Consider the following 8965-nt stretch of genomic DNA (forward strand, 5'->3'; position numbering starts at 1 on the left):
TTTTATTTCAATGTATTTCGCAAGAATTTTTAGCATGCATTTTCTCGCTTCTGACGTCATTAAAAAGAGATAGACAATGCAAGAGACCAGGAGCCTTAAAATATAATAATAGAAACAATAATAGAACAAAAAGTTTCTAGTAAGCGATCTTTTCTTAGTGACACGCTAAATGAAAATTTCTAATTTATTCAAAAGACAATAGATATTCGGTTGGTTGCACTCGCACTTAGAATGAGACATATTCGGACGTTAAAACATAATAAGAAACAAATGCAAGCAACAAATTATATAAATTATGGAATTTTATTATTTTCGATATAAATATAGATATTTCTCGAAATTATCGATATTATCGAAATCATCGATATTATCATTCGAAAATATCGATATTATCGATATTTCTGATCGACCATAACATTGTTATCGATATTTTAACGTATCGTTGTAACCCTACATATGTATGACGCCGGCCGCGGCCGTGACGTCAGTAATGCTCGATCGCGAAAGGAGAGCGCGACGCGCGAGAACACAAAAACAATCTCGCTTCAATCGGCCGTTATCACCGTGCGCGTGCCGTCGCGAGCGATCGGGAGATCAAAACATTAGACACTTTCAAAACATTACGGGTTTTCGCGTCGGTCAAACGGACCCTTAAGCTGCGCGACTTTTCGTTCAGTTCCGAGCCGGCGAGCGACACGTACACGAGTACGTGTATCGGTGCGTTGATTATCAGTTCTGTCGAGTGATTAACACGTTCGCTCTGCTATCGTGTTTACTTGAGAAACGTCTCCACGGACTTACCTGAATTTTATATAACGAATTTTAATAATTTTAATTAATTTTATATAATTTTTATATGTTATATAAATTTTAAATTTTATATAATAATGTAAAACAGACTTGATTTCTTTATGTGGACGTATAATGAAAAATTATCGATGTCATGCATGCATGTCTCTGATGAGCGAATGTGTTAAAATTTCTCGTCGGTTCTTGAAATATTGAATCGGGCTCTCGTCGGCGTCGCGCTAATAAACAATCGGTTTCTCCGATCGAATCGTATTTACGCGAGTGTCAGTGCTACGATGGGGGAAATCAGGACGGAGGATGTTGGTACGTCATACATATCCAGGTATGTAAAATCATTTGTTGTATAGAAGGTTTCTTATTTTAATAGGCATTTCGCAAGTTTACCGAGAATAAAGAGGTATCCGCATCGAAATTTAGACCGAGACGTTCTGTTATTACTGATTGTTTATTTATATTTAATATTACCTGAAAATAGTTCAAAGCGCGATCGAAGTGTATGGTACGCGAAATTTGTCCAATGTGTTTATTTTTATCTAACAAAGAGAAAGATATAACTGTTAGCTGCAAGAATAACAATTGTTGGCTCTTGCTCGTCTACCTTCCCAATCATTTTCTATTATTTGCGATTGTATATCCGCTCTCTTATTTTGACCTTACTTCTGAGTATTTTCCCTACAAGTCCAATAGAGTTTCCAAAATTATTGGAACCAAGATTTCAACTCGCGTTCACACGTACTATATTCCTCTTGCCTGTACTTCGTCTTCTCTCCGAACGGAGAGATCGATCGGCGATACGCTTAATTAAAAATTTCCGACGTCGGGGCAATCAGGGCACGAAATATAACTCGCGTTAATCGGGACCAAGAGCGATCTCCGCTCGTCTCTTGCCTGCCTCGTCCTCGCGTCTTCTCCTTTCCGTTCCTTCCCGTTCATCGCGCTCGGCTCGCTCCGTCTTTCCCGTACCGACCGCGGTTTCATTAGCCGTCTAATCTTTCTTGCAACCTTGGTAGGAGGATGGGAACTTAGGCCGTTCTCTCGCTTAGGTCCGAGGAAGATTTCCTTCCTCCTCTCCCCCGACCGTCGGCGGGGATCTGGCCGAGTGACTGATGAACTGGCCACTAATTACCTTCTCCGTGCTGCACAATACCAACGTATTAATAACTCGCATTTATATGCCCGTGAAAAATGGACGTGTGGCCCGTTCGCTCGCTTTCGCTCTCGTTCGTTCGCCCCGTCCTCTCTTTATCCAGCGGTTCCAGCGTGCACGCACCCCGCACGGCGATTGTGTGTGGACAGATAGATGCGTGCGCGTAGATACGAGAGAACGAAGGAGATAGCGCTCGAACGGAGAGCGCTCCGCGCCGACCTCGTCGCGTTCCTCGCATCACCGCGTGCATAAATTCGACGTGAGGGATGGATAATGTTGCCGTTAAACGGAACGAAGCGCCATTAGCGAGCTCGCACCGTCGGCTTGGCTGGTATCGCGATAAATGACACGGTCACGTGGTCGTATTTTGCGATCCCCGCGTAACTCGCGCGTCCGTCCGTTCGTCCATCGTCGCGATTTAACTCTTTAAGGACGGGAGTCGCAAATGAGCGATTTGAATGTTTTCACCCAACTAGGGGTCGCCTGTTCGATCATAAAGCATTTTTCAAGAGTTTCAAGAGTTATATATGTACATGAACTGGTATAATAGTCTCAATATATCGTGAAATTAGGTTATTAGGATTCTCTCTAATTGTACACAGTATTTTTATTATTTGTTGATTGTTGATTATTTATTATTTATTGATGAAAGAAGTGAAGAGAATGTCCAAACAGCGATCTATGACAGCTTCACATCAAGCAATATATTGCTCGTATAGTTTTTACAAAAAGTCACTGGAAATAAAAAATACGCTAATATTTCTATTTTCCGTGCAGAAACGTATGTTATAGACGATACAGTTGAATAATAATTATATTTTTACTTTAACATCACATTTTTGTAATTTGTTTACTTTATTATTTTTTACTTTTAAATTTTTATCTGTGTACAATTGCATATGTGTACAAAGATTGTAATTTTTGTATCTTATCTTTTTTTATTTTTCCCTTTATTAAAGATAGTAATATATTTCCATAACAGCATAGTTTAAAATACTCCCAAGTAACCGAATGACGTCAAATGACATATTGACAACATTAACGACATTATTGACGTTAGAGATGTCATTAATATGTCAACTAAACAGCATTTGACGTCATCATGTTTGCTAGACTTTAAAGTGGAGTAACTCTTGGTCTATACTCCGAATCAGTATCAAATTGTTCGTTAACACGTTTAGATGTGTAATCTAAATTAATCTTAAATTAAAAAAAAAATTTTTTTTCATTATTTTTGAGATATGGGCGGTAATGTCCAGAGGTAATACTAGAAAAATACCAGTAACCTAATTATACTCAATGTTAATGTTATTATGTCGGTCTGTGTACAAGAAATTATTCGTGGAACGTGACATATGACCATCTTATACCGGGGAACATTCGATATGCCCTTCTTGCGATAATATTTCACTTGGATTTTCTCGATTGAGATCGTCTCGCCGGCCTTAAAGGGCCGCATCGCGGAGGAGAGATCGTTCCTTCCCGCCGAGTCCGTAGAAACATAGCACGCGCAAAGTCTTTTCGCGCGCGGAACATGACGCGTGTCACCTCTTGCTCGCGGACAGCGTTCGCTCGAGGCACCATTCGCTCCGCTTATTTATCAACGCCGGATATTAAATGCTGTTCTGTCAACTGTCGGGGCCGAGAGAACGAGCGCTTCGCGTCGATCGATGACTGGGCGAGCGCGTGTTGAGCACTTACGTGGGCCGAGGCGACCCGCGCGCGCGAGTTATGCGAGCGATCGAAGAGAGGAAAAGGTCTTGACATTTCCTACGCGTCTCGAGACAGCTACACCGAACCCTTCCTGACATATTAGACAGACTGCTTCGGACTGCGAGTCCGCGACATTTACGGCGCGGAGACAGACGGCGGTCGCCGGCGCGTGGATTCCGTTGATCCTCGTCTTCGTTTTCCGCGAGATTATTCGCGCACGACGTCTCGGGACGAGGCAGACGTGAAGGATACACGACACGGGCCAGCGTTGGGTAATAATCGATTAAGATGTTGGTTGATTGAAGTAATCGACAAATCGTCAAAGTTAGTCAATCGTCGTATGCAAAATCACGAAGTTAATCGGATGAAATTAATTATTAATCAAACTTTGATTGCTCGTACATTGATTAATAGCTAACTTCATCAGTTGATTAAATTATTCGTGATTACATATATGACGATTGATCTATTTCGTTTATTGATTCGCCGATTATTCTAGTGGAATATCAATTGATTAATGCCCAACATTGCGACGTGGGGAAGCTATCTTTTTTCTCTTTGCTCTTGGCAAGAGCGTTCTGTGTGTAATGCCATCCACTTAAGGGAATGAAGAACGGCACTCTGTTCTTTTTTTGTTTTTTCGAGCGGCATCACGCGTTGTCGGAGCAGACGTGCAGATCAAAGCGTTTTAGATCGCGTAGTCCCGCACTCCGGGAGGAAGAGAGTCACAATCTTGAAGATTGAATTTCTTTTTTCAGCGTGATTTTGTTCTTCCCTCTTTTTCCTGAAGGCTCAAATAATTTGATGTGTCACTCCTCTCGCGAGAACGATCGGAAAACGTACAGTCGTGAGGTACAATTTAGCCTCGATGAACATCGAGACGCGGCGATAATCGGCGGCGTGTATCGATTCGCTTCTTACGACGGCAAAATCGTTTCCCCGCTTTGCAGCGGGAGGCTTACTTACGCGGCATGACCGACGCGAACGGACGCGCGACGCGTAACTGGACAACGACGCGGTACATGACGCCGCGAGATTCGTTCCTGGGCTAATTCATAATTCAGTCGGTTTTTGCCTGAGCACTTTGGCAATATTAAACGCAGACGCGGAACCCACAAGGGGCATCCACAAAGCCGCGGTAAGCTCAAAGCGTCCCAAACCACCGTTCTACCCTTCAACTCGCTCATCCCACCTATCCCTTTTCTATGTACGATGGTACGTACGCCCGGCGGTCTCGTTTCAGTGAGTTTGCAACGATGGCGATGTCGCCGGCGAAAGAAAAAAAAAGGAGGAGAGAAAATAGAGAAAGGATTGAAAAATCGCGGCTGTTCCGCGTTTGTCGCGTTTGTTAACGATTCTGATGTTCCGTGTGCGCGTTTAATTTGTAATATCGCGATCACCCGTAATGAAGGAAACGTTGCATCACGCTGCATCTCGCTATCTTGCGTGCTGGCAGATCGGCGTGCTCGACGGGGATTATACGCGGCCGCTTGCATCTCGCAAAAAATGCACGTTTCCCGATTCGCGCACGCACATTTCGCGTCAAATACGAAACGCACGCATCATCGGAGATTATCGTCCCTCTCCGCCGAGGCACATCACGCGGAACTTTAACGTCGCGCGGAGCGTTTATTCGCCGGCCGAATGGGTCCAGTGGACAGGAATGGCTGTTAAACGATAACCTTACGTGCAAATGTAAAATATAATTAGACCTCTCGTAGCGAGGCGCGAGTACACGACTACGATCTGGAAATATCGCGTCTGCGGGATCCACTCGCTCGCTCGCGCTAGCGATTTATTCGCGCAATAACGTCACGTACTTTACGGACGTACGTAACGTTTACTGCATCTTCTATTCAGCGGATAAGTTACAGCTACCGTTACCGTCGCTCGCACGCACGCTCGCTCGCTCGCTCGCTCGCTCGCTCGCTCGTTCGTTCTCTCGCTCGCGGTGGCCGCGCCGCGCGAATATTCATCGCGGCCATTCACCGTGCACTATCTACCGGCATACACAGCCGCCACTATTTTTCCCAACGGCAATATTTATCGACGCGCCCGACGGATTACGAGCGCAACCCGCCGCTGCCGGCTACCAGATTCTGCGAGCAAGTTCATTCTTAGCCGCTAGCATAAATATCCGATCGTATCGTATCTCGTTTCGTGTAGCCGCAGAAATCTCAAATGTGCACGCGGCGAAGATTCTCTCCCGGCGATTTCCGCGAAATTATTAATCGAGGTAAAAGTATCGGACACGCACCCAATCTTGGGATATCGTTATTGCTTCGGCCTTTAAATAGGAATGTTGAAACTTTCATTGCAGAATCCATATATGTATTAAATATATGTGTGTTCTATGTTGAAGTTTTGAATTATTCGTATCTATAGACCGAAATAATAAGAATGTCCAGAGTTAGGTGCTTGTTCAGGCAATGATACTTTTAGAATCTTACTTTCTGCAGAAAAAGAACAGCGATGCACTATCGTGCGCGAAAACATTTGCCAATCTTCTTTAACTAACAACTCAAAAATCTTTCTGATTGTTTGTAAAATGGCAGAAGACTTTCTTGTTTCGGATATTTTTAAGCTTCTGAATTCAGATGCGAAGATACAGTAATGTTCCTCAAAATTTTTCTGGTTGGAATATCCATACTTTTAGTATGTACAAGCTGCAGGACTTTTGGATTAGGCAAATATTATGTTAATTGATAGCTTGAGATTCCACATTAAACAAATTTTTTTTTTCGTTTTTGTCACATATTGTTCCAATTTATTTTTTTATTGCGTAAAAGCATTTGTAATTCCGTGCGACCAATACGACGTAAACTTTGCAGAAAAATATCAGTATTCTGTCAGTTTTCAGCATCTCCTTAAAAGGATCTGTATCCTCAGAATTATCATATTTTACTATCACATTTGGTACTCGTAAAAAATCGGTCAAACGTAACTTAGTTCACGCAGTTAAAGGATTTACGCGGTGATTCTTCCGTGTGCGCGCAATATTGAGCTCTTTCTCCTGAAGTCTACAAAGGTGACTTCGGTCAGAATCCCGGCCTACACCTTCGTGGCGAGGGGTCGCAATCGATAGCCGGCGTGCCCTTTGGCCGATACCCGCGCCTTAGTATCGACCGTGTATGACGGCCAGCTCCAGCCAATACAAGCTTTAATTATTACTTTCAAATATTAATTTGGAGATTTTTTAACGGTGCATCAATCGAAACACCTTGTAACTCGCGCGCCTACTATTCAGAACGATATTGTCGGAATTAACGCTCTCTAAAAACGAAAGCAGACATTTTTTCACTGAAAACATTATCTATTTTTTATAAAAAATAGCACTATGCAAATAGTGGGCACGCAATAATTTATAACGCAATGAAACACGTATCGACACGCTTTTGTGCAGGGAAAATGACATTTACTCAGGGATGAGTGCGGATTTTCCTTCCGATTACCGTTTCTCGCAGTGCCCGTCCCTCGTAATACGTGGACACGCGATGGCAATCTTCCGCGAAGTCCGTCCAGGTTCCGCCGCGAACATGCACGTGTCCTCCTCCGATACTCATGACCGTGTCGGCATCGCACCTGGCGATGCGCGGAATCGAGCGACACGATAATCCGTAGGGCCGAAACAATAGTTCGCGACGACTTTCGTGACGACCACCTGGAACTGGGTTCTCGCAATACGCCGGATATCGAGGGCGGCCGACAAAACGGACGGAAGTAATTACCGCTTTTAAAACTCACCCCGGAAGCGCGCGCGGGGGGGCGACGAGCGCGAGGGGCGAGAGAGCACGAGCCGCTTCCTGATTTCGCGCTGTGATTCGATTAAATCATTGCGCGTGAAAAGTCGTGTATGTCGCGATCGACCGTGACAACACGCTGCACCCGTTGTCCCACGCGTTTTTCAGACGGACGACCGTTGCGTTCTCGTAGAATTATCACCGATCTCAAACGTATTAACGCCGCAAAAATTATAGTCCTTTCCGGCGCTGGTCATACCTTTTAGTTGTTCTAGCAAAATAATAGGAGTAATAATATGCGTACAATAATACGATGCATCACAAACATTATCTCATCCTTAGAATCTTATATATGACCTCAAGGGGATTCCTCGAAAATTAAAAGGGAAATATTCTAAGCACAATATTCTTGAAGCTTGAGAAATTTCGTCTTTTATCTGCACTCTTGTTCCTAATAAAAATTTCTTCTAGTAAGAGAGCATTCTGCTTCAAGTTAATATATTCCTCTCTTGAAAGGGAAGAAAGACTTGATATAACATCTAGTAGATTTCCAATTGATAGTCCACTCTATCACGAAAGGAGTGTTCTTTCGGTTTTCGTTTAGAATATTGAGTTATAAAAAATAGCATCTTGCAATTAGAATTCCTTTTTTTGGGTATTAGAATATTTTCCTTTTTGGTTTTAGGAGAATCCTTTTGAGGCTAAACATAAAAAAGGATACATAAAAGGATTCTACTAAAGATAAGATTATATATTTTTTTTATATATACATTGTATATTTGTAAATATACAATATTATATATGTATAATATGTATACAATAATAAGTTTATTATTAATTCTAAAACTCTACTTACCGGAAACATGTAATTGCAAATGTCAGTTTTACCGACTATAATTATTCCGTTATGCAATTACAGTCACAGATACTCGTTTCTTTATTCTCGGTCTATAATTTGCTTTCTTATTCTTGAAAATGCCGACATTTGTGGAAAGACTCGTGCTGCTAGAAAATACACGATTTATATCATCCTCTCTTCCGATCAACGTCTTATTTAACGAGCTAGATAGGTGCTCATGAATTTTAACCTTGTCTCCGAAAAAAGAGAAAGAATGCAATTTCGAGATATAATATGTGCGAGGCGAGGAGGAGCGCCCAGAAATAATACTCGGCCGCAAGGGAAACAAGCTTAACGGTTACCGCGAAGAACTCTTCAATTAAGGAGATTCTCGGCATTATCGCGACCACGGCAGCGTCTCTCGCGCCTCTTGAGAAACTCTCGAGCTCCCGTAGCCGTGGTTTAACGACGTGGTGGCCGTCCATACCATGGTGGTGGCACCCGGAACCGTCGTGAATCGCGTCGGTGTGCGCGCCGATGCAGCGCGTACACAAAGGAGCGGCAGAAATCTCCGCGCCAATAACTTTTCTTATCGCGAGCGACTTTTGCGCAAGAAATATGAATTGTTAATAGAAGGTAAAAGCAATTTTATGTACTCTACATAAAGGCATGTCGATATATATATATATATATATATATATATATATATATATATAT

General features: G+C 42.8%; 1 protein-coding gene across 1 annotated transcript in view; it reads left to right on the forward strand.

The window, feature by feature from the left end:
* The first annotated feature begins 494 nt into the window (after nt 1–494).
* LOC116844388 (steroid receptor seven-up, isoforms B/C) overlaps nt 495–8965 on the forward strand; it is a 335737-nt gene continuing 327266 nt past the window's right edge. The window contains exon 1 of the mRNA XM_032815851.1: nt 495–1132. The gene's annotated coding sequence lies outside the window, so the exon portion shown is untranslated. The remainder of the gene's footprint in view (nt 1133–8965) is intronic.

The sequence above is a fragment of the Odontomachus brunneus genome, unplaced genomic scaffold (genome assembly GCF_010583005.1).
Source record: "Odontomachus brunneus isolate Ranch 3 - 2012 unplaced genomic scaffold, Obru_v1 Obru_scaffold_041, whole genome shotgun sequence".
NCBI classification, from domain to species: domain Eukaryota; kingdom Metazoa; phylum Arthropoda; class Insecta; order Hymenoptera; family Formicidae; genus Odontomachus; species Odontomachus brunneus.